Here is a 25,254-nt window from a genome sequence, read left to right on the forward strand (position 1 = left end):
AGAGGGCCGCGGGCTCGGCCTCCTGGGAAAGGGCCCTGGCTATCCTGTGGGCGTGCGGCTTCGTGTATCTTGGCCTCGCTTCCGCGCAGACCCTGTGGGTCCCTGTCTGGAGAGGCAGAGGGTAAAGAGAAACAGGTTTTATCTGTGTCTAGACTGGCTGATGGCCCTCCTTGACTTGGTCGCCTCTGGCAGCGTCTGTACTCAATAAAGAGACTTTATACCCCAGAGAGTCATCTAGTAGATGGCTGCTGTTTCTTTGCCGTTGTTTTGCAAATACGTGGCTGGCCAGTCAGTCTGTGTAGGAATCGCAGTTCTGTTCTGGCCTGGGGCTGATCCGGGAAAGCAGGGGTCTGGCAGGGCTCCCCAGACCCCATCAATCTAAAGCCTGCCTTTCCTTTGTTCCGATAAGCCCTTATCTTTTTAGATAGGGCGTTTTTATCAGTGCGCTAGTCCCCTCGCGTTTCCTAAGGGGGGAGACTCGGGGATGGCGCAGGGGGGCAGGGAGCTGCCCGCTAAGCCAGGCAGAGCGGAAGCCGGAAGCCGCGGACAGGTGGCTTGGGAGCTGCTACCAGGGCAAACTGCAGGAGAAGGGTTTGATCCCTTCAGGGTGCCACTCAGGCCCTGCTGGGGACGGCTTCCCTGCACTTGTTTTGCCTGGAGCACACAGCAGGTGGGGGACACGCATTGTGTCACCTGGCTGGAACCCAGCTGGCCTGGGCCCTGCGGGGGGCAGAAGTCTGTGCGTGCGTCCCTCCTCCCTCGTCCCTCCTCCCTCGCTGGATGCAGCTCCCCCTGCGCCCTTCCTGCTGCAGCCCTTCCTGCTGCAGACACTCGGGGGTGGGGCTGGGGCCACCCGGGGAAGTTAGGGCCCAGCAGGTGGACGGGAGCAGGCAGGGGAGGGAGGTGGGGAGGAAGGGGCAGGGGCCTCCCACAGAACCAAGAAAGCCCCCCCAAGTCAGCGCCCAGTAGGTGGACAGGAGCAGGTGGGAGAAGTGGCAGACGGGGTCTCCCGGGGCACCCAGAGAGGCCCCTCCCCTGGGAGTCAGAGCCTAGCAGGGAGGCAGGAGCAGCTGGGAGGGAGCAGGGGCAGGGGAGGGGAGCAGGGGTCTCCCACGGCTCCGCGCTACCCCACCCCAAAGCTGTGGGCCAGCTGTGGGCAGACCCCGTTGCTTGGAGCACCACAGAAGGGGCCCCTGAATAAACCCAGAGGAGGAGCGCCAGGGGTGAAGCCCAGCAATGACCTTGGCCCTGCCTCGGCACCCCCGGCGAGGACGGAGCCTGGCACTGGTGCTCCGACCTGGCCAAAGCAGTGCCTCTACCTACTGGTGACTTGTCGTCATTCCTGAGTGGTTACTGTCCCCAGCCACTGCCTCCCGCGGGAGCCTGGTGTGTCCCCGCTCAGTGAATGCCGTCCCTGCCCTCCCCTCTCTTGGTCCTGGCAGAATCCGCAGTGTGAACTTGGAACTTTCTCTTCCTTTGTTCTGTCCCTGTCAGTCAACTGTCATGACTTAGATCCATGTTCTCCTTCCGTGAGGACTTGGTTCAGAGCCTCCGCGTTCCTTGTGCAGACCACTGCCGAGTCCGGGCCGGGCTCTCCTCCAAGGGCACCGCAGTCCCTCGTTCCGGTCACTCTGAATCACAGCCGAGGCCCTCTGCGGTGGGGTCAGACCTGCAGCCCTCAGCGTGGGGACCATGGACCCTGCAGTGCCCTCCACCACCACAGCCCAGCAGTGTCCGGCGTCAGCGGCACCAGCACCCCCGGGGCTCTGGAGGGCCCCCGCCGGCAGCTCTCCCTGTCCCTGCTTTGTGCGCCGCCGGGAGCCGCTCTCCCAGAGCTCAGTCACCCCCACTTACACGGTAGCACCAGCGCCTCTGAGTTAGAGCCTGAGGGACCCTCAGGCTCCCCTGCAGACCTCCTGGACCCCGCTCTGCCCCGGGGCCTGGGGGCGTCTGGGGTCCTGCCCCTGGTGGAGCTCTGCTGAGCGTGGACACGGGCTACACCTCACTTGCTATGAGACCAGAGGCTTCTGTATTCACTCAGCGAACCTTTTAGCACTTCCGCGAGCCGCCACTCCTCCAGGCCCCAGGGTTCAGCAGTGAACAGACAGACAAAAACCCCTCCTCTTGGAGCCGACATCCTAGTGGAGGGAGCGACAGACAATGACTAAAATGAGGACCCTGGGTGGTTTATTTACTGGTGCCGAGTTTGGGGGTAGAGGAGGAGCTGAGGTTTGAAGGACGCGGTCCTTCGGGCAGCGAAGGGGCTGTCAGCCTCTGTCCCTGCGGGGAGGAGGAATGCGCAGGGACTCTCTAATTATGTTTTTTCCTTTTATGGTGTGTTTGTGAACTTTGGGTCAGGAACACAAAGCATTGAATCCAGGTCTCCCGGCAATTTGTAAGTATCTGTCCGGAATTCCACTGGCACGATCCTCAGCACTGCCGAGGGCGGCAGAAGCGCTTCCTGCTGTCCAGAGAGCTGCTCTCGCTCCCAAGATCCGGCTTGTGGAGTGGGGAGGCCGGGACATGGCCCACAGGTCACACCGATGTCTGTGCTTCTGTAAGGTCGGCCTGCCGCGTTGTTTTATGGGGTGAGCTGCATTTACACAGAGGGGTGGTAATAGGAATTCCGCATCCTGAGCAAAGCTTTGATAGACGGTGAGAAATGCTGCTTTGTGAGGGGGTTCCGTGCTTCGGAGAGCTGTAGCCTGCCCTCCACCGGCTGTAGACGAGAAGGACGGAGTTTCGGATCTGGGTGACACTGGATTGCCAGAGGGTCGGAAATGCACAGGGTCAGGGCTGATGGGGTCCACAGTGACTTCACGTGGACTCTGGAACATTCCAGAACTGTGTGGCTTCCGTGCATTCAGAAAGCAAGGCTGGTGCAGGAATTCGTGCTCATTCTTGGATGTTGAAAGGTCTGCAGAGTTGCACGGGCCCGTTTTCGCCAGCAAAGGTGTTGACCCTGGCTTGTCCCCCATGGCTGGTCCCCCAACTCCAGGCCCCACTCTCCCAATTATTGGGGTCTGTGTTGGGCTCCTCCGTGAGCTGGGAGCGTCTCATGCCTGCGTGGGCCGTGGCACACTTGCTTGAACACAGTCGGTGCTTGGTGAACGGGATTTGCAGAAAGAGCAGTGGTCCTGTGGGAATCCGGTTCATGCAAAGTCACCTCTAGGTGGCCCTAGTTAGTCACCAACAAGTGTCCTACACTGGGTGCCGGGCGCCCTTCCTTGCAGACTTAAAGGTCACCTGTATGCTTTTCCTCTGAGTTAGAGCTCGGAGCCCACCAGGAACAAGAACAGTGAGCGTGGCCCACCCAGGATGCTGGGAGTCTCCCGCAGGTGGGCGACGCCATGCGCGTGAGTGGGGAGGACGTAATGTTGTTACAAGCGACAGTCTTGTCTATGACGTGGGTGCTGTGGGGCGTCACTTATCGTGGTGACACGGTGAGGTACGGGCAGGCGCCAGCGAAGGAGGGGATTCTAGCTCTGGGAGAGTCTTTCCTTTTGTGGATGTGAGTTAGTGATTCCTGAGGCCATGTGTACATATTTGTTTCACATTTATAATGTATGTCCCCAACGTGACTACAAACATACTTATTCATGAACACGTACATGCATGCGCATCTGTGAGGATCCCCAACGTGACTACAAACATACATATTCATGAACACATACGTACGTGTGCATCTGTGAGGATCCCCAATGTGACTACCAACATACATATTCATGAACACGTACATGTGTGCACATCCGTGAGGACCCTGACAATTACAAAGAACAAGAAAATGAAAGCTATCTTTAAAAAACGAAGGGAAGGGGTTGGCCTCAGTAGCTGAAAACTGCCTTCAGGTGTGGTTTGATCAGGGGTGCAGCTCAGTTACTGTGCAGTTGGCTGGGCTCTGTCCTCCACAGGGCGGTGTGCCCTCCGCCCTGTCTCCATGGGGAACGCAGGGCAGCCGCCAGGCCGAGCCTCTGACCCATCCAGGAGGGGCTTCCCAGTCATCTCCTTTGAGAGCAAAGCAATGTTCCACCAAACTGAGTCTCTCTGGACTCATTCTTTCATTTTTATCTCTACGGGCCGTAGGACAAGCAGTCCCCGTGTGCAGCTGCTACTCAGAGCTGCAGGGTTGTAGGAACGGTGGCTTTTACACTGTATGCCTAGTCAGGACAGGACATGTGACACATACCGCAAGTCAGATACCAGGTGTCTTATGTGTATGTTCTTATTTTTTAAAGGTTTTTAAAATGTATTTATTTGAGAGAGGGAATAAGCAGGAGTGAGTGCATGAGAGCTGTAGGGTGGGGGGGGCAGAGGGAGAAGTGGGTTCCCTGCTGAGCAGGGAGCCCAGATTCAGGGCTCGGTCCTGGGACCCAGGGATCGTGACCTGAGCTGGAGGCAGATGCTGGACCGCCTGAGCCCCCAGGGCGCCCCAAACAGTGAACAGTGTAGCCCCCGGGCGCCCTGAACACTGAACAGCGTGTTCTTGCTTAGTTCTGCGGACAGCCCCACAGGGCGTAACCTTGCCACGGCTAAGCCGGTGGACTGGCGTAGGGGCCCGGCCACAGCTGTCTTGGGCGATAAGAAGAGCACGCCCCTCCCACGCGCAGGCACCTGCTGAGACAGGTGTAGATGGCACCTGGCAAACAGTTCTGCATCTCGCCGCGTGGCCTCCCCGTGCCCGTCCGTGCCCCATGTGAGTCCCTGGTGCCCTGTGGCCCTTGCCTGCTAAACTGAAGACCCCAGTAAGGTGCAGGCCTGCGTGGACACCTGGCGACAGCTAGCGCCCTCTAACCCTCTTTAACCTCGAGGTGAGGCTTGTGACACCCCCGCCCCCCGGCAGCTCCTCAATGCTGCGACAGATATGGTCCAAGGGACACGGTGGCCTCTCGCCTGGCGAGCAAACCCGGGAGGCCCCAGTTCCAGGAGGGTGTGTGGTGCGGGTCGCTGCGCAGTGCCCACATGGGGCCAGGAGTGCAGTGGCCACCGAGGGCCGGAGAACGAGGGCCAGAGAACGCAGTGAGACCAGGAGCCCGTTCCCGCTCACATGCAGGCTCTCTCCGCCGACCCGCTGCGGCCCGGGACAGCATTTCATGACCGCGCACTTGCTCTTACATTAGAGCGAACTGGCTCGGCCCCGTGCCTTTTCCTCCTCTTCTTACCGAGAACGGGGGGCAGGCGGTGACTCGGGCCTCGGGCCGTGGGCTCAACTGCCTCCCCGCGGTCCCCGGGGCCAGAGTGCCCTGGACGGACGCCTGCTTTGACACGGGTGACTCGGGCAGGGCTCACTGCTCTGCGTCCTGGGGATAAGACAATCTGAGGCCTCCGGGAGGCAGAACCGTCCCTGGCAGTTTTCTTAACTCGGAGGTATGCCAAGACGGTGCGTTTGGTGGGAGGGAGCCCACCCGGGAGGGAGCCCGCCCCAGCGCTGCCTCCCCATCCTCCTGGCGCCTCCCGCTGGGCCCCGGGCTGGGCGGGAGCAGGTGCTTGGGGCTGGTCAGAGTGAATGCTGGGACCACCAGGACGCAGATGGCAGGTGGCTTTCCCTCCGGTGAGTGTGGCTTGTTGCATATCAAAAGGAGGACTTCGGCAATCCCGCCTCACTGAGCTTGACCATGGGCTGCTGTTACTTGTTAGTCTGTATCCAAAAGAGGGCTCATCAGTATCGGTCTGTGGCAGATTATGTTGTAAAGCTCACCTCCGCCTTCGGGAGAACACATCTTCCCTGTCTGAAGGCATCCGTGTTCCTTTATCAGTGACTTTCTGGTGTCAGTAATCTCTAGAGGAGGGTCTGTCCGTCTCTGAAGAATGTGGTACATCTGCTTATTTCAATCCCCAGACTGGCCACTGGTTTTAAAAAATGAAATTTAGGGATGCCTGGGTGGCTCAGTTGGTTAGGCGGCTGCCTTCGGCTCAGGTCATGATCCCAGCGTCCTGGGATCGAGTCCCACATCGGGCTCCTCGCTCAGCGGGGAGCCTGCTTCTCCCTCTGCCTCTGCCTGCCGCTCTGTCTGCCTGTGCTCACTCGCTCGCTCTCTCTAACAAATAAATTAATTAAAAAAATTTTAAAAAAAATATAAAATGAAATTTAAAGATTTTATTTATTTCCGAGGGTGGGGGGAGGGGCAGAGGGGGAGACTCCCAAGCAGGGTCCACTTGGAGCCCAACATGGGGTTCAGTCCCACAACTCCAAGATCATGACCAGCGCAGAAATCAGAAGTTCGTCGCTCAACCGACTGAGCCACCCGGGCGCTCCCAGACGGGCCCCTGATTTTTAAGCTGAGCTCAGGATGGTCCTGCTTCTGTGTTACCTATAAGGCCACCGTGGGTCACTGTGCCGCAAAGATCAGGTTCAGGCCTCAGACTGAAGGACCCCACGGGCTTTGCTTGTTCTCCAGCCTGCAGGTGGCAGAGACCTCCTGAGCTCAGTCCCGGAGTAAAGCCTCGTTCATGGGTCTGCATTGGTCGCAGGAGCCTCCCGCGTCGTCTGCAGAGCCCAGCACATCGGTACCACCGATGTCAACGGAGTTGGCAGAAATAGTCAAATGTGGATCCGGGAGGCTGGGGGGCTCCGGCGGTCTAACAGCCAACTCTTGGTTTTGGCTCAGGTCATAACCGCAGGGTCGAGAGACGGAGCCCTGCGCCGGGCTCCCGCCCGGTGTGGAGTCTGCCTGAGAGGTTCTCCCCTCCCCACGCTCGCAGGCCGCGCGCTCTCTCTCCAAAATAAGTAAATAAAATCTTAGAAATAAAACGTGGAGCCGAAAACGTGCTGACGAGTGAACTCGCCCCCCCGCGTCCCATCCTTAGTCCCTCAGAGACCCTCCACCGCAGGGGGCCGTATGGCTTCCTCTCTCTAAAGAGTTTCGAGTTTGCGGGAGACTCGCAGGAATGCAAGAATCGCGAACCGCGGGGGCCTTGGAGGGTCGCTGCCGCCGCGATGCCGTCAGCCACGCGCGTTCGGCCTGGGCTTCCTACAGCGGAGGACCTCCTCTCCCGCGTCCCAGCACTGCCGTCTGGATGAGGGACCGGGCCTGCCCCTCCACGGCCACCCAGTCCACAGGCTTGCTCTGCCCGCACGACCCGTCCCCACGCCGCCTGCAGAAAAAACCATCCTCCCAGTACCCGTCCTTGCATTTGGTGGCCGTGCCCCCTCGTGGCCTCCCATCCAGGATGTTCCTCAGGACGTGTGTGACCTTCGTGTCCTCGGCACGCGGGGGGACGACCTGCGGGGTTCCTCTGAGGTTTCCTCAGGGCGTGTCCCTTGTCGAGGTGGCTGGAGAAGTGGGCCTGGGTCTCCCGCATCCCGCTGGGGTGCCTGATTTCCACGTGTCCCGGCAAAGTGCCCTCTGACGGCCTCCCCACCATTCCACGTCACCTCTCTTGCTGTGGTTGGGGACGGTTCTGCGGGTGCACCGACGGTGCTGTTACACGAGTATCCTGTTCCTCGTGGTGCTTTCAGTCTATTCATTTAGTAATTTACGTCGGGGGGACCCCGGGCTCCCTGTTTCATGCTGTGAGTCCTAACCCGCTCCTCTCATCATTCGGTGCTCGGATGGCCCCCGGGTTGCCCGTGGGACCCCTTCAGACTGGCCTCCGTGGCTGCTCACGTGGTCCTGTCGTTGCCTGAGCATTTCCTTGCTTTCTGGCACCGAAGAAAGGCTCTCTGTCCTCCCCGTCTACACGCATTCCCGGACTGGGCCATCGCACCGCAGATGCTGGTTCACGCAGAGGCTCCCACTGCCAAGATCGTGGCTGTGCTCACTTCCCACATCTGTGGCTTTCTCTACTGTTGGCAAAGCCAGCTGTCGGTCCCTGTGTCTCCCGCCCCGCTGTGCCCCATGCATGCGCTCCGACACCCGTGCTGTCATCCCCCATCCCTACGGGGCCTTGTTCCACCGGGGCCCCAACATCCCAGAGGGCCGGGGGGAGGAGGGGAGTTTTAGCCCTCGTCAAGCTGAGCGTGGTGTCGGCGTTTCAGTCATCTGTGAAGTCTGTGCCTGAGCAACTTGTGCCCCGGATTCTTCCCGCAGACGTAAAACGGAGGCCGTGAGGCCGGAGGGAATGCTGGATGTTTAGTAATAGGACGTTCTGACGCCCGGCACTCAGATGACATCCCAGTTTCCTGCTGTGTGGACCTGCCCCGAAGGCTGCTGCGGGCCGACTGGGGGTTGTGGTGGGGGGGGGCCGCTCGGCTTCTCTTGGGCCTCCGAGGTGGGGCCGGGGGCATTCCTGGCTCCCTTTATGCTGGATTTTTGTGATGCTGCCATAACACTCTTCTAAAATCATTTGTTTTGCCGTGTCTCTCTCTAAGCTGACAGCAGCGGGGGGGGGGGGGGGGGACCATGGGCCTTGCTGGGGACACGTCTGCTTCAGGCAGGAGAGAATGTGCTGGAAGCCCGTGAGGCCGCCGAGCAGAGAGGACGGACGGAGAGCTTGTCGCCCAGGGGAAGCTGGGGGGGCCACCGGGGAAGGTTGAAGAAGCAGCTGATGTTCCTTCCTGAAGAGCCAGCGTGAGAGCAATGTCCCCGGCGCTGGGGAGAGAGGGCTCGTGGAGTCACACAGAGCCGCCTAGGCCGCCCCAAGGACAGCCCTGGGTCTGGCCTGGGATCAGAGCCGCACTCAGCATCCCTTTGCCAGAGCACTTCCCCGGGCCGCCTCTTCTCAGAGCTCACAGGGCAGAAGCCATGCCCCAGGCAGTCTTGATTGTAAACTCGCTCCCTTTCCTCCGTCCTGTTTATCACACAAATCCCCCTGAGCCAGATTTCTGGGGAGGAGAAATTCCATAACCTCTGCCCCTTTACCACCTTCTGTTGTCTTCACCCCCATGGGTACCCTGGGAGTGAGGAGGGGCTCACGCCACTGCCAGAGGCCCTGCGAGGTGATGCCGGACGGGACCACGCTCAGATGAGGGCCGTGGCCCCTGGCGGTCAGGCCGGTCCGCTGCTTGGCGGCTCAGGGACAGACACAGCGGGCACCAGTGACTGCCCGTCACCCCCTCGGGGTCCCAGCTTGCGCTCGGTTCCTCTTCTGGGAGTCTGCCACGGGCTCTGTCGTGATGGCTGTGATGGACGGGTCACATGAGGCACACACATGTCCCCAACAGGCCTGTGTCTACACCTCAGTGTCTGCGCTCATCAATACGGGTGTTACTGATGGGGACGTGGGAGAGGGACCCGAGGACTAGCTTAGAAACGAAGAATCCTGAGTTGATTGTTTATTGGCACGTGAGAGCAATACTTACTCAGTATCTCGGGGTCAGGAGAGCCCATGGGGGGTGGGGGTACACAGGCCCAGTGCAGGGTCGGGGAGCAGAGGACAAAGATCCCGGGAGAGAGGAACATGCAGGGAATTGGGGGGTGAAATCCCTTTTTGAATCTTCTGTGTTATGAAGAATCATTTTTCTTTTCTTTTTTTTTTTTTTTTTTTTTTTTGAGACAGAGAGAGGGAGCACTAGCAGGGGGGCAGCAGGCGGAGGGAAGCGCAGACACCCTACTGAGCTAGGAGCCGGACACGGGGCTCGGTCCCAGGACCCCGGGCGAGGAACAGCGTCCAGGCAGATCTCCTTCTACGCAAGGCGATCAGAGGCAGAGGACGCGTTCACACACCTGGAGGTGGCCTGAAGCCACCTCTGCCCCTTCGGTGGCTCCGGCACCACCCCCGCCTGTCCCCGCCTGTCCCCTTCCCCGTCTGCACTGTGAGGGGCGCGGGTCCCCAGCTTCTGGCAGCAGGCCCATCGGGGACAGTGACTTCGAGTCCTGGTTGGATGTCGGGGTCCGTGACCATGGCTGCCCGCGCCCGGGGCGGCTGCTTGTGCTTGCTTGTAGGGCCGTGCTTCCCAGGGCCTCCCCCGGCCCCTCCCCCCGGCCCCTCCCCCCGGCCCCTCCCCCCGGCCCCTCTCCACGGCCTGCTCCCGACAGGCACCTTACCACCTCCTCCCTCTGCCTCCTCGGCCTTCCGATCCCGTCGCTGTAATGTTTCACTCATGCTTGTGTCTGAAGCCTGCAATTTTTATTATTAGTGTGTTACTCGCGCTCCTGGTGTGTTTGTGGTGGAGCAGGGACCCATCACAGGGGCCTGAGCGCCCCGCAGACACTGCGACAGATGAGGCTGCGACATCAGAGACTGGTCCCGGCCACGCGGACGGTTAGGGCCCGGCCGGCAGTCCCGGCTCAGGAATGTCCGAGTCTGAAGCCAGCTGCCACCTGTCCCTTCTTGATGGCGGTTTTCATCGCTCCACAGACATAACTGCCCAGGATCATTTTGACCAACTTCCTACAGATGACCCAGCCACTGGACGTGTTTGGAAATCGTGGCACACGGTGTCAGGAGTGAGCCTGCCGGAGAGCAGCCACAGACCGGGACACAATACCGCGTCCCGCAGTGGGACGTCTCATCCCTCAGGCTGTTCTAGCAAACACGCTACAGACCGGGTGCCTCTGGACAAGACATTGACCTCTCGCAGTTCCGGAACTGGAGGTCTGAGATCGCCGACAGAGTCGGCATCCAGGAGGCCGTTCCTGGTTCCCAGAGTCGTCTCCGTGCTAGGTCCTCACGTGGTGCCAGGGTTGGGGTGTCCGGGGTCTCTTATAAGGGGGCTCATCCCATTCGTGAAGGCTTCACCCCATGGGCTAATCACTTCCCAAAGGCCCCCTCCAAACACCCTCACCCTGGAGAGGAAGGTCACAGCATAACACATGTGGGGACTGTTATTCAGGCTGTACCGGGTACCAAGGCCAGCTGAGGCCTCTGACTGGAAATCTGGTCGTCTCGGGGGAATCTCTTCGGGTTTCTGTCCATCTGGAAATCTCGGGCGCCTCCCGGGAGGTGTGTGGGGCCTGCAGGCGGCGGGGTGGGCGTCTAACCAGAGACACCGTCGGCTGCCTCTATTCCTCACCCGCTCCCAGGGAAAGCAGGAGACCGCCGTCTCCCCGTCTTCACCCACAGGCTCGAGCTGCCCTCCGGGCTCCCCCTTCCTGCAGAGGGGACGTACGGGCGTCTGTGTCCCAGAGGAGAGACACTGGACAGTGGATTGCTGTCAATGATTATCAACCACAGCGTCGTTCAGACTGGGCTTCGTGGAGTCAGGACCGAGGTATACTTATTTCTGGGGGAATAATAACTCCGTGGAAAGGGGAAATCCAGCTTAAGAGTAGCTTCCGTAAACTACAGGCTCAGGAAATGTGCCTGCGATGGTTCACTCATGCCGGTGACTGTGGGTACGATCTGCGGAAGGACACGTGGTTCGGACCCTGGGCCGTGTCGGGGGGTCCTGTGAGTCACCCGCCGACGTTTATCCCCTTGCTTTTCCGAGCCAGACGTTTTGTCTTGACGTGTCTGGGAATGCTCAGGAGTATCTTCATGATAAATTAAGTTATCAGGCCTCTGGGTGAAGGAACTGGAGAGACGGGACAGAGGACCTGGCCGCAGGAGACACGCCGTGTGAACGGAACAGATGCCGCAGAGAGTGAGCTAACCCCGAGCTGGGTCCACGGGACGCCAAGGAGGGGGAGCGAGGCAGGGCCCCCGGGGGCAGCGGAATTGTCAGGGCAACGACACGGGGGTGGGGGTGGGGGTGGGGTGGGAAGCCGCGAGGCAGGAGCGGGGATGGGGCAGAGCTTGTGAAGGAGCGCGGGCGAGCCCGCAGAAGGGCCGAGGGGCTGCCCTGACCCTGGCAGCTCCTGGAAGTCAGGTGGGGAGGGGTGTTAGCAAAGCGGGTTTCCGAGAGGAGAGTCCAGCTGTTCTGCCGCATGCCGGGCTCAGAGCTCAGCCACTACTCGGTCGGGGGCAGGTGACCATGGAGGAGGCAGGGCAGGGTGGAAAGAGAAGTGCCAGGACCCCGGGCGACGATGGGGGTGGGGGGCACAGGCCAGGCAAAGGTGGGTCGCAGGCTGACTGCTGCCCACCACGGGTAATCGGGAGGGGTTGCGGGGGCTGGCCGGGTGCAAGGAGACGGTGTGGCCGGGCCGAGTTTCTGCCGGGAATGGAGGAAAGGCTGTGGGAGAGGCCTCGCCACGAAGCTCAGAGCGCCGAGCCCCCTGCTGAGGATTATTTCACCAGATCGCCCCGTGTGTACTCCTGGAACACCCGTGAGCTCTCGCGGGGCGGGCACATGGCACACGCACGGAGTGAGGTTCAAGGCTTCTGTGGTGCGGGTTAGGGGGTGTTGGTTATGGTGACCGGAGATATCCTGGGGTCGGTCTGCTCCTGTGGCTGTCCCCTGTGCCTCCGGGCTGCCCGTCCACTTTCACCTCTATCCATTCGTTCATTTATTTGACAACTGTTCCCAGAGCACCTCCTGCGGGCGAGGGGCAGGGGCCGAGGGCTGGCTGGCTCGTGGCAAGTGGGGGGAACCCCTGAGTTCCCTCCTCCTCCTGCCGGACACCACGGCCACTAAAGGGCCTGCCTGGATGGGGCAGTGAGCGTGAGGCCGGGTCCCATGAGGCGCTCCAGCACACGGGCGCCTCTGGGGACCTCACGCGTCTCGCTCACTGGCCGGTGTCCCCTCACGTCTCTGCTTCCCCGAAACATTCTGTTCCACATCTGGAGCAGAGAATGTGCCCCTCCCGGTCTCCGCGGTCTCCATGGTCTCCAGCACAGAAAACACTTAAATCTCTGGGCACAAAACCTCCCAGAGACTCTCAGAAGGTCAAGACCCACAGCCGTCCTCACCCTTCTGCGTGTCCCGAGGAGCGGGCTGTGTTCGCGTACGGGCGCCCCTGCTGCGGGCCGCTCCTCCATGGAAACAGGCCCGCTCAGCCCAGGGCCCCTCCCGCCCGCCGCAGTCAAGGCTGCGAGCAAAGGGAGGGAGGAGGCAGCCAATGAAAGAGAGAATTATGTATTGTGACATAACACGCAGAAAGCCACACTCTGTACTTTCTCATCTCAGCGCCGTGAATGGCGACCTTGGGATTTTACGCCCACGTCCAGGGAGCATCAGGCTGGAACTCTGGCGCTCGGCTCCCGGATGGCAGTGAGAATGCCCTGCATTCCTCCTCGCTCCGTGGTCCTGCACCCACTGCCAGGTGTCCGCCCGCAGTGCGGTTGGCGCCGAGCCCCTGGATCTAGCCTGAAATGATGTCGGGGCTGAGGTCGCTGGCCGGATTCACCCCGAGTTCTTTTGACGCTGCTCCGGCCCATCTCACCGCCTGGGAGTTGTCCGGTGGGGCAGCGTCCTGCTGGTGCGGACGCCTCGCTGGGCTCCTGCTTCTTGCTCCTCCTCCTCTGTGGGGCCTGCTGGTCAGCACCCCTGGGCCAGGGTCTCCCCTCTCTGCCCCACAGGGACTGGCAGCAGGAACCCGAAAGGGCAGCGTAGCCACGAGCCGCGTGGGGTGACCTGTGCTCTGTGATTTCAGTGTTCCCTTCTGTCAGTTGCCACTGGTCCTCCCAGCAAGCCCGGGCAGGCAGACAGAGCAGGTGCGCTCACATTCATCCAAAAGGTTACCGAAAAGCCTTCAGTGGGTCCATGTTAGTGCAGCATGGGCCCTGGGTCTCCCACTCTGTAACCGCCGGGGGCAGGTTAGCCGCGCAGGGTCCCGGGCTCTTCCTCCCCTCGTGGCTCAGTCTGCGTCCCAGCAGGGGCCCCGGGGATCGCTGTACTCGATGCCCTCTGACAAGCGTGGCTTTCGGGGCCCAGAGCCAGGACTTTCCATGGCCCCCTCAACCACCCTGTCCTTCCGATGGAAAGTTCGGTGTTTCCCCAGCTCTACGCTGTCTCCCCGTGAGGCAGCTCGGGACTCGTGTCTAGTTCTGGGACACAGAACCAAGTAGACTCACAGCCCTGGAAGGCTGAGAGCAACCAGCGGGGACAGGCAGGGAGGGGTGGGTGAGAACAGCAGCAGAACCCACAGGCAGGGGCATCAGCGCGTGAGGGTCCAGGAGAGATGGCAGAGTCCTGGGTTCGAATCCCCGTTCGATGGTGCGCTGGCTTCACCGGACTCGGCTTCCCTTCCCTGCCCTGTGGAATGCAGGCGGCATCCGGGAGCCGCAGGCCAGTCGGCTCAGGGACCGGCGTGGAAGTGTGTCTGGCGCGCAGTAAGATTTCAGAGGCCTCGCGCCATCAGTCCCCGAGAAGCCTGTGGGGCAGGCGAGAGGCGCTGGGTGCTGGCTCGTCCACAGGCTGGTGGAGGCCCGCTTCTCACCCCCCCCCACTTCTCACCCCTCCCGCTTCTCACCCCTCCCACTCCCCACCCCTCCCCCTTCCTCGCCTCCCCCTGCGCGTCCATGGTTGCGTGCCAGCGTGGACCCGGCTGCCCGTGTCGGCGGTGGTGGGAAGACAGCGGCTGATCACACAGCGCTGGACTCTGTCTGCAGGAAAGGGCACCGCTCTGGGACCACGTCTGCTCTCGGGCACCCCTGCGAGGCCAGCGGACGGTGGGACTGCAGCCTCCTTTCCAAAGCAGACCGATCACGACGCGACACCACTGGCAGTGACTCTCGGCAGGCGGTGCGGCCGAGGAAGGGGCTGGGCGGAGCTTCGCAGGCCTGCGGGGGGGGAAGAGCCAGGCCTGCCCGACTCAGGCTCCCGGGCCAGATCGCCCCCCACCCTCCCACCCCATGCTACAGGGGCGGTGAACGAGGACAGGGCTCGGGGCCAGGCCCGCGTGGCGGCTCCCGCGGGTGGCCTGGATGTCTCTGCATCAGCTGGCAGGGGGACGATGCTAGCGGCTGTAGTAAACACACCCCAGCTTTTTTCTCCCGTGGAGCTGGCGGATTGCAACGTTCTGGCTGGTGGGCGACTTCGCACGCCGTGACTGGGGGCCGGGCTCCGGTGGCGAATGGCTCAGCTGGCACCGTCCAGCTTACTGCCAGGCTTTATCTTTTGGGGGCCTTGTCCCCTTTCGGCGGCCTGAGGAACGGACTTTTCTCAGAGTAATGTCCTTAAACACATAAAGTAAAGCACCGAGGTTAACCCGGGATGAGACGCGAAACGCGGCTTCTACCAGCAGCTGCCTTGCCAGCCCTGACGCGGCTGCTGGGTTTTCCCGCCGCGCTCGTGAGCGCAGGACATGCAGGGCATCCTGGAAGTTGCTGGAAGTTGCTGGAAGCAGAGGGTCGTTCTTTTCCCCGCTTGAGTTCACAGAACCCCGCCCCGCCCCGAACCGTAACCCCGGGGTTTGACCGTCAGTCAGCAGTCGAGAGAGGAGGCAGAGCCGGCTCGGTCACGTCTGAGGCCTCTGCTGGGAAGGACAGACGCCTGCCACCCCCGCCAGCACGCCGCGATGCATCGAGCTAGTGCACGGGGACGGGCTTTATGTCTGACCCCACGTTTCTGGCCTCAGCGTCCCGTGTCTGCCACGCCCTGAAACACTGACCCTTGCCGGTGGACGGAGCATCTTCTCCTGAACCCTGGGAGGAAAGCTTAGATTTGGGCTCTGCTCGCGGCGTGCCGCAAATGCCCCCACGGCTGTTGTCAACGAGCGGGCTTCTGCCTTCAGGAGGCTCCGCCTAGAGATGCTGCTGGCAGGGAAGCAGGTCTGCAGGGACGGACCCGTGTCCTGGCTCAGGCAGCCCCTGAAACGGAGACCCGGAGCCTCGGGGGACGGGAGCGACCTGCGGCCCCGCTGTGCTCCCTCTCCCACCGCTTCTGTCTGTCCGTGGCGCTGGGGCTGGGCCTTCTGCAGGTAGGAATTGCTGGAGAAGAATCGGGCTGGTCCTCTGGGCACCCGGCACCTTCCGCCCACGGCACCTGTGAGGGAACACGTGAAGCTCTGCCCGCACGGGGAGAGGCTCTTGTCAAAGGAAGGCGATGCCGACGGCCCTGGGCCCGGCTGGGGACAGGTGCTCTCACCGTTCCTCCCGCGTCAGCCGCGCAGGGAGAGCCAGCTTGTCAGCCTGGACAATGGAGCTGTCGCTCGGGCGCCAGGTCCGGCGTGTGCTGCTTTGCTCGGGCTGTCGGAACACGTTACCTCACCGGGGGGCTGACGGCACAGGCGCTGACGGCGCCGGAGGCCAGGACCCCACGTCGCGTGTCAGCACGCTGCGCTCTTTCTCGCGGCGGCCTTGTCCGGCTTCTGGTGGCTCCAGGCGCTTCTCGTCTGCGGCCACGTGCCTCCCACATCAGCCTCCACCTCCGCCTGGCCTCCCGGTGACTAAGCTCTCTCTTCTTATCAGACACCCAGCGTCGGATTGGGGCCACGCCGACCCAGCCTGGCTTCACCTTACCACGTCTGCAGAGACCCTGCCTGTTTCCCGGGAAGGACAAACCGCAATTTGCAGGCCAACGTGACTTGGGTGTGGGACACCCTTCGGCCCAGTCACAACACCCATGCCAGTGTCCAGTCACCCCCGTGTGTGCACACGCCCAGGCGCCGAGGTTTTTGTCCTCCTAACCAAGCTCTAGCTGCCCAGGTCTTGAAAAGGATAAAAACACGCTGCCCAGTCCTTCTTTGGCCCTGCCTCAGTTTCCCAGGTCGCCCTCAAAGTGGACGTCCTGCTTTGAGAGGAAAATGAGCAATCGTGATAAGGAAGGTACTGTGTGAGGGTGCTGTATGCGGGGGTGCTGTGTGCGAGGGTGTTGTGCGAGGGTGGTGTGTGAGGGTGCTGTGTGCGAGGGTGTTGTGCGAGGGTACTGTGTGTGGGGTGGTGTGTGAGGGTGCTGTGTGCGAGGGTACTGTGTGCAGGGGTGCTGTGTGAGGGTGCTGTGTGCGAGGGTGCTGTGCGAGGGTACTGTGTGTGGGGTGGTGTGTGAGGGTGCTGTGTGTGAGGGTACTGTGTGCAGGGGTGCTGTGTGAGGGTGCTGTGTGCGAGGGTGGTGTGTGAGGGTACTGTGTGTGAGGGTGCTGTGTGCGAGGGTACTGTGTGAGGGTGCTGTGTGTGAGTACTGTGTGGGGGTGCTGTGTGAGGGTGCTGTGTGCGAGGGTGCTGTGTGCAGGGGTGCTATGTGAGGGTACTGTGTGGGGGGTGCTGTGTGCGGGGCTGCTGTGTGCGAGGGTGCTGTGTGCGGGGGTGCTGTGTGCGGGGTGCTGTGAGGGTACTGTGTGGGGGGTGCTGTGTGAGCGATTGCGTCTCCTTGTTGCGTCAGGGCCGAGGGGCCCTGGGTCGGCACGCTGGGGGACTAGCTGTTTCGCAGGAGGGTGTTTGCTGGCAAGTACAATAGGGGGGTCTTGACTGATGATAGCCTGACTTTCTCTCTTAAAAAAATCATTCATGCCTAGACCAATTATTATCAAATCCTGGGGAGCCTCAGACATGAGCTTTTGAAAAATCTCTCCCGTGATCTAACCACTGACCTAAAGCTTTGGGTTTTCTGGTTCCAAGTTGTGTTTACGTTCTCTGTACCGAGCCAACCCGTTACCTTTTTAAAAAACAAACAATTTCAAACGATAAAGGTGAAGGAACATCTCAGCGAACACCTGTGTACTCGCCCCCTTGGCTCTGCCGTGAGCATTTTCCGACGTTCATTCCGACGTCTGTCCGCTTACCCGTCCCTCGGTCCCTCCACGGAGCCATCTTGCTTTTGCCCCATTTCAGAGTAGCTGCCGACGTCTCTGTCCTTCCCCATCAATACTTCGTCGTGTGCATCATTAACAGATTAACAGGCGTTTACAGGTGTTCACTTTGTGTCTTACTTGCATTCAAGGAAATGCAGATCCGAAGTGTCCGTTAACTGGGCTTTGACAACGCACACACTTTGGTGACCCTGACCTTATCGGTCTGGAGAACCGACCACCCACCCGGAGGTTCCCCGGCCTGCCCCGGTTACTCCCCGCCCCCATGACTGTGCTGATTTTTTCCCATCACCCTCGAGATGGGCCTGTTCGATAATTTCACGAAATTGGAGCTGAACAGCCTTTGCCCTTCCACGGCCGGATTCTCCCGCTTAGCTGTATCGGATTTCTACGGCTGCCCCAAGAGATGATCACAAGGCTAGCAGCTTACACAATGCAGCTTTATCTTCCAGGCACGGGAACGTCTGACCCCGTGCAGCGTGGGGTCAGCCGCCGTCCCCACACACGGGTGTGCTCTTGCTCGCTGAGGGTCCTGTTCCGGTTTTACGGAGGCTTCACGACACAGGTGCGATCGATGCAGTCACGGGCCCCTGGAGATGAAGTCAGCCTCGGCCTCTCCCCCACCCCAAGCCGGGGGCAGGGCCGAGAGTTCCCGCTCTCTAATGCCACTGTGGGTTCCCCTGGTGGCCGGCCCCACCCGTAGGTCACTGGGGGGCTTTCCAAAGTCACCTCCTTGCATATCCTCAGAGTTTGTCATGAACCACGGACACACCTTTCACTTTTATTGTTCTGAAACTATTTCAGGGACCAAAGACGACATGAAATATAACAGAAGTTGCCCCTGTCGCTCTGATCACGGGCGATTCGGTCTACACCTTTGTCCTCCATCTGCAAAGCCCGCTGCGGCCTCTCTGGCCTCACCGCGCACCGCCCGGACTTCTTCCCTCCTCCGCTGTGAAGGGCGGGGACGACAGTGGCCCGCCCAGTGATTCGGGATGACCTCCCTCTTCACGGTGAGCCGATGAGCACCCCGGACGCCTCCTCACCACGTCAGAAGCCGGCGCAGTCAGGGTTCCGGGGATCAGCCCTTGCAGATCCTTAGGAGAGCGCCGTCCTGTCTGCCCCGTCCTCCCCGCGGGCCCGAGACGCATCGTGTCGTGCACGCTGGCCGGACAGTGGGCAGCCGCGCTTATCCGGGCCCGCGGCTGGCCGCTGGACTCTCCCCGTCCGCGCCGGTTGACCGTGTCGTTCAAGTCTTGGGATGAGCCAGCGGTCGTTTCTCTCGAGTCAGGACGTAGGAATGGGACTGCTGCCTCGGAGAGTGAGTGTCTATTTCGTGTTTTAAAGAAACTGCAGAGCTTTTCCCCAAAGCGGTGATGTCATTTATCCTCCCCCAACAACTTGCAGGAGTTCAGGTTCCTCTGCCTCCGGCGAACACGTGGCGGTATTGATCTTTTAATTGTAAGAATTCCGGTAAGTTGGAGGTGGTGTCTCCTGCGGTGTCACTCTGCGCTTCCCTGATGACTCATGATGTTGGCACTTTTTCTTGTGCTTATTAGCTGTCCCGGTATCTTATTTCATGCAGGGGCCCTTCAAGTCTTTTGTCCATTTTCAGAGGACTGTGTTTTTATTACTGAGTTGTAGTAGTTCACATAATCTGCAAACCAGCCCTTAGGTGTATGTTTTCCAATTTTTTTTTAAAAAGTTGTAGTTTGCCTAGGTGTTTCCTTAATGGTATGTTTCAATGAGAAGTTTTTATTTGAATATAATCCAATTTTTGTCTTTTACGGTTATTGCCTTCTGTGACTTATTTAAGAAACATCTGTCTACTCTTAAGTCACAAGGGTTTTTTTCTTACATTTTCTTCTAAAAGTTTTATGGTCTTAAATGGGATCTATTGCAAATTACTTCTTATATACGACAGAGAGTCAAGTGTCCTTTTCCTACAGAAAGGACATCCAGTTAGTCCAACACCGTTTGTTGAAAGGACTGTCTCTTCCTCTGGGGAGCACTTTTGCATTTTTGTTGAAAATTGGGAGACTACATCAATAAAGGTCTGTTATTGGGGTCTCCATTCTATTCCGTCCATTCATCGGTCCTTTTGCCCATATTATACTGTCTTGATTACTGGAGCTTTATGGCAAATCTTAAAGTCGGGAAGTTTAAGTCCTCCTACTTGATTTTTCTCTAAAGGGATTTCTTTGGATATTCGAGGACCTTCGAATTTCTTTTTTTTTTTTTTTAAGATTTTATTTATTTATTTGACAGAGATCACAAGCAGGCAGAGAGGCAGGCAGAGAGAGAGGAGGAAGCAGGCTCCCCGCTGAGCAGGGACCCTGATGTGGGGCTCGATCCCAGGACCCTGGGATCATGACCTGAGCTGAAGGCAGAGGCTTAACCCACTGAGCCACCCAGGCGCCCCTGGACCTTCAAATTTCTATATAAATTTTAGAACCTAGTGTCCAATTTTTGTTTTAAAAATCTGCTGAGGTTTTGATTGTGACTGAGTTACTGAGCTAAATACATAGATCAATTTGAGAAGAAATGACATCTTAATAATACTAAGTCTTCCAATCAGTGAGGATGATATATCTCTCCATTTACTTAGGTTTTGTTTAATTTTTCATTACAGTGTTTTACACTTTTTAGTATAGAGTCTTATATATCTTTTGTTAAATTTGTCCTTAAATATTTTGTTTTTGATGGTATTATAAGTGGACTTGTTTTAAATTTAATTTTCCAATTATTTGCTATAAATATAAATTTTGCTTATTAATGTGATAATATAACACTATTTTAAATTCATTTATTAGTTAGAGTTATCTCATAGATTCTTAAGGATTTTCTATATATGCAGTTATGTCATTGTAAATAGAGATAATTTTTTCTTCTTTTATACAGTTACGTCTTCCATCTCATTATCTTGGCCATTGTACTTTGTAGAATCACCAGGACAGTGTTGAATAAAAATGATGAGATAAGGTATCCTTGTCTTATTTTTTGCTCCTAAGGGAAAGTATTTAATAATTTACCATTAAGGATGACATTAGCTGCAGATCTTTCGTCAGATGGAAGATGCCTTCATCCATTTCTGAGGGTTTTTTTTTTTTCCCTTTAATCACGAACGGATATTGAACTTTGTCAAATGCTTCTTCAGAACCTATTAAAACAATCATGTGGGCTTTCTTCTTTTTTATCTATTAACTTGGAAATTACCTTTTTTTACTTTTTCTTTACTAACAGGGTGTTTGATTTTGATCAAGTTTAAACCAATCTTGAATTTCTTCAATAAAACTGACTCAAGTATATATTCTTCTTTTCATACATGTTTAATTTATATTTGCTAGTATTTTGCTAAGAGTATGTGTGTTTATGAGGGTTACTGATTTGTAATTTCCTATTTTTTGTTTTTGTTGATGTTTTTGTCAGGTTTTGGTATAAATGTTAGATTGGACTCATGAAGTAATTGGAGTGTTTCTCTCTCCTTTGTTTTCTTTTCTTTTTTTTAAGATTTTATTTATTCATTAGAGAGAGAGACAGAGACAGAGAGGGCACAAGCAGGGGGAGAGGCAGAGGGAGAGGGAAAACCAGACTCCCCGCTGAGCTGGGAGCCCAGGCTTGATCCCAGAAACTGGAGATCATGACCCAAGATGCCAAGGCAGATGCCCAACCATTTTAGCTACCCGGGCAGCCCTTTCCTTTGTTTTCTGGAAGAATTTAGGTGGTATTCATACTACTTTTTTTCTACAATATTTGAATTCAAAACTAAAACTATCTGGGCCAAACATCAAAAGTTTTTTTGATATTAATTCAATGACTTTAATAGACATGGGATTATTTAGATTTTCTGTTATCTGTGCCAATTTTGAAAGTTTTGTAGTTTTTCATCTACTGAAGTACGATTGGATCTTTTTTCTCCTAACTTCGGTTTTTCTTCGTGCTTTCTTCTACTTTCTCCTATTACAGTTTTAATATCTTTTTCTGTTATTTCTATCATCTCTCATTATTATTATTATTTAGAGAGGAACATGGCAGAGAGGGGCAGAGGGAGAGAGACAGTCTTAAGCAGGCTCCATACCCAGTATGGAGCCCGACACAGGGCTCAATCCAACGACGCTGAGATCATGACCTGAGTCGGTATCAAGAGTGTGATGCTCAATCAGTTGAGTCACCTAGGCACCCCTCACCTCTGTCATTCCTGAGTCTGTTTCTTTGATGGTTTTTCTATTGACTTTGGGCCATATTTTCCTGTTTTTTAAATTCAAACATTTTTAATTGAAGTGTAGTTGGCATATAGTATTATATTAGTTTCAGGTGTACAACATAGTGATTTAACAATTCTGTATTGTTATGAGATGCTCACCACAGTAAGTATAGTTACCATCTGTCACCATATGCTTTTATAATTTTATTGACTATATTCTCTGTGGTGCAGTTTTCATTCCTATAACTTATTTATTTTATACCTGGAAGTTTGTGCTTCTTTATCCCTTTCACGTATTTTGCCCACCCCCCCATCTTCTTCCCCAATGAATTCTCTGTCTTTATGAGTTTTCTATATTTATGAGTCTGTTTCTGTTGTTATTGTGTTGTTTGTATTTTCTTGTTTCTTTTCGTGGCTAAAGATTTTTGATTGGATGTTGGACATTTAAATTTAACATTGTTAGGTGCTGAATTTTGTTATTTCAGTATTGTTGAGTGTTGTTTGGGGATGCAGTTTAGTTACTTGTAATTAGTCTAATCTCTTCAAAGCTTGCTTTAAAACCCTATCACATGGGCTCAGGACAGCCTTTAGTCTAGGGATGATTTCTTCCTCTCACTAGGGCAGTACCCTTTTGAGGACTTTACTGATGTTCGTGTAGTAGGACGTCTTTCTCCTCAAGCTGGGGAAAGCATGACCTGTTCTCAGCCCCATGTGAGCTCCACGCATTGTGCTCCCTGTTCCTTTACAATGGCTCTTTTTCTGTCCTCTGATACACTCCCCGTATACATGAACAGGTAAGTATTGGCCACATTTTCAAAGGTACATCTCTTCATATTTCTGGAGGTCCATCTGCATTGGCTTTACAACCAGAAATTCAAATCTTCCCAAATCCTAAATGCTTCCCAAATCCCAAATTCTGTCTCCTCTATTCAGGGGGACCACTAAGCTCCGTTTGGACTCTGCTTCCTGCCCTGTCACCTTCAGACTCTCTCCAGGCAATAAGGCGGGAAGTCTTAGGGCTCAGCTTCTCTCATTCCCTTCTCTCAAATAAATGGTTGATGGGCTTTCTGTCCTGAGCTGAGACTGAAAATGTCCAGCATCTAATCAGAATTGGCAGCCATGAAAAGAAACAAGAAAATGTGACTCAGAGTCATTGTTCCACATATTTTGAAAAATACATTTATGTATCTTTTTGTTTTTAGATAGGAGGGTAAACCCAGCCTCTGTTTCTCCATCCTGGTGAACAGAAGTCTCTGTGGGTTTTGATCACAGTTTTCAGCCATACCATACTGTTACTACGGCTAAAAGTCATAAAACAAGAAACTCACCATGTGGCATTTCTTTCTCCCAAACTGTGTCTCCCTTCCAAAATCTGCTTGTTTTAGTTTACTATCAGAGACTCTGGGTAGTTGTTTTTGTATTCTGAATGTAGTCACCGATTACTATATTCAAGAGATTTGTCTGTTGAAAGGTGAAACCAAACTTCATCTTTTCTTTAAAAAATGCAATTTACTTAATCCTTAATACATCCCCATCAATACTGCCAGTCAATGTGAAAACATCCTCTGATCCTCTAGTTCACTGTCTGGTTCTTCCTAGGCCGGACCCAGTCAATGTCTCAACTGTGAACATTCTCAGTAGGTGAACCATGACCCCTTTCCCCCACCAGCCAGTCAGTTGCACATCCGTTTCCTGACCTTCGCTAGCCCTTAGACCCATAATCCCACCTGGAAGGAGCTTTGACCATTCTGTGATGGAAGCGGCTTTAAGATATAATACAGCAACCATTCATATTATTAACTCATTAAGTAAGTTCCCAAGTCTTCCAGAAGTGTTAGAGATAAAGTTGAAAATCAAGGTTTCTGTTCTCAGATCATTTGATTCTAGGTCAGAAGCGAGAGCAGGTGGCATAAAGCTTATCCGGGGACATGTGTGAAGAAAGTGTAACACACTTAGGTAATTGTTATAAGGCTCCTAAGGACGCCCAGTGTGGATTTAAGGGAGGCGTCGTACAAATCGGCCTAGGGGAGCAGGGGCGCTGCATAGGGCTGTGTTGGCACGGGACCACAGGACGGTGCCAGTGGCACCCCCGATATATTACAGCCCCCCCCCCCCAGTATAATAGCACCTGCACAACAGACCACCACAGAGCCTTGGAAGAATGCAGAAAAGCCTCAGGAGGTAATTTTGAAGAAAGACTTGAAGTATGAATACTCATCTGCCAACAATGAGGGATTCAGTTAACATTTGGATGACTGATTGTGATATCCAAAACCCTGTCCCGCCACACCCAGCCGACACGCCCATTCACGAGGCGGCTCCCAGCGCGTGAAGGCTACCACCGAGGACGGTGCTCCCTCAACCCAGTAAGACTGGTTCCCTATTCGAGATGTTCCATGCGCTTAGCTCCCTCACTTTCTGACCCACGGACCGGCTTTGGGGGACTTTTGGCTCCTCAGTGTGGCCTCCCTTCCTTCCCGGGTTTTGGGTTCCCACCATCTGGGGTTTGGGCTGCTTGTAGCACAAGTGGGACGTGCTCCTTCCACCTGTCCAGGAGCCCAGGAGGCTCCGACACCACTGGGGGGCTGTAGCCTCCGGACGCACGTGGTTGTCAGTGCTGTTGATTACAAGACCCGAACTCTTATTTCTGGGCCGAAACTGGAGCTCAGAAAAGGGAGGCCATCAACTCAAGCCACAGGATAATTAAATCAGGGAGCTGGGGTGTGGACTTTGGGTCTTGGGCTTGGACGCTGTGGTCTTTCTACCCCACACCCATGTTCTTTCTGTAGGTCGACTTAACGCCTTTTTATTCACACCGAGGCCACATATCACCTGGGGGGTCACCTGCTCAAACGCTGATCACGGCTTTTGGAGGGAAATCTTCCTGATTCTGTAGTTTGTGAGTATCCCACACCACCCAGCCCTTCCCCTGATCTGCCCCCGATGCATCTAGCTTTTGTGTTTTGTTCAGTTTTATTTTTAATCCACTTAAAAATTTTCCTCAGGGCTACACAGGAATGTACATTTCTGTCCCCTCAAAGAGCAGTGTGGAAGTTAGGACCTCCTTGGACCTTGCGCTGCCTGTCTGGGCTCCTTTTCCACCCCGACAACTGCTTCCTCGTTTCTTGGAACATCTAGCTCAGATAGTAACCATTAAATAACCACCAATAACATAAGCATAAACAAGTCTGTCATTTACCCAGTTACTAACTTCTCAATTTTTGAGAATAATTTTTGGACAGATGGCTCATTAAAATGTAGTAGAAAACATCAAAAGTGTTGCAGACACATAATGAAAATATATACATGATGCCTCGATGTCATGTCTGAAAAGCCTTCCTCCCCCCCAGTTGGGCAAAAAGGCAGAAGTTTTTGTTTCTAAGCAAAAAAGGAAAGGGAAGGTTTCTAATTATGCTCATATTAATTAAGTTTTGGCTTTGTTCCTGTATTTCAAACCTTGTAATAACACGAGCTATGTGAAAGCGATTGTTGCAAACCTTTACCGGCCCCTCAGGATATTAAGAACAGTCTTTAAATTTCATGTAGACAAATCTGCTCGTTTTTTTGTGATTTATTCCATTTTTTATGCTTAAAAGGTTATTCCCC

The sequence above is a fragment of the Martes martes genome (genome assembly GCF_963455335.1).
Source record: "Martes martes genome assembly, chromosome: 6".
NCBI lineage: Eukaryota > Metazoa > Chordata > Mammalia > Carnivora > Mustelidae > Martes > Martes martes.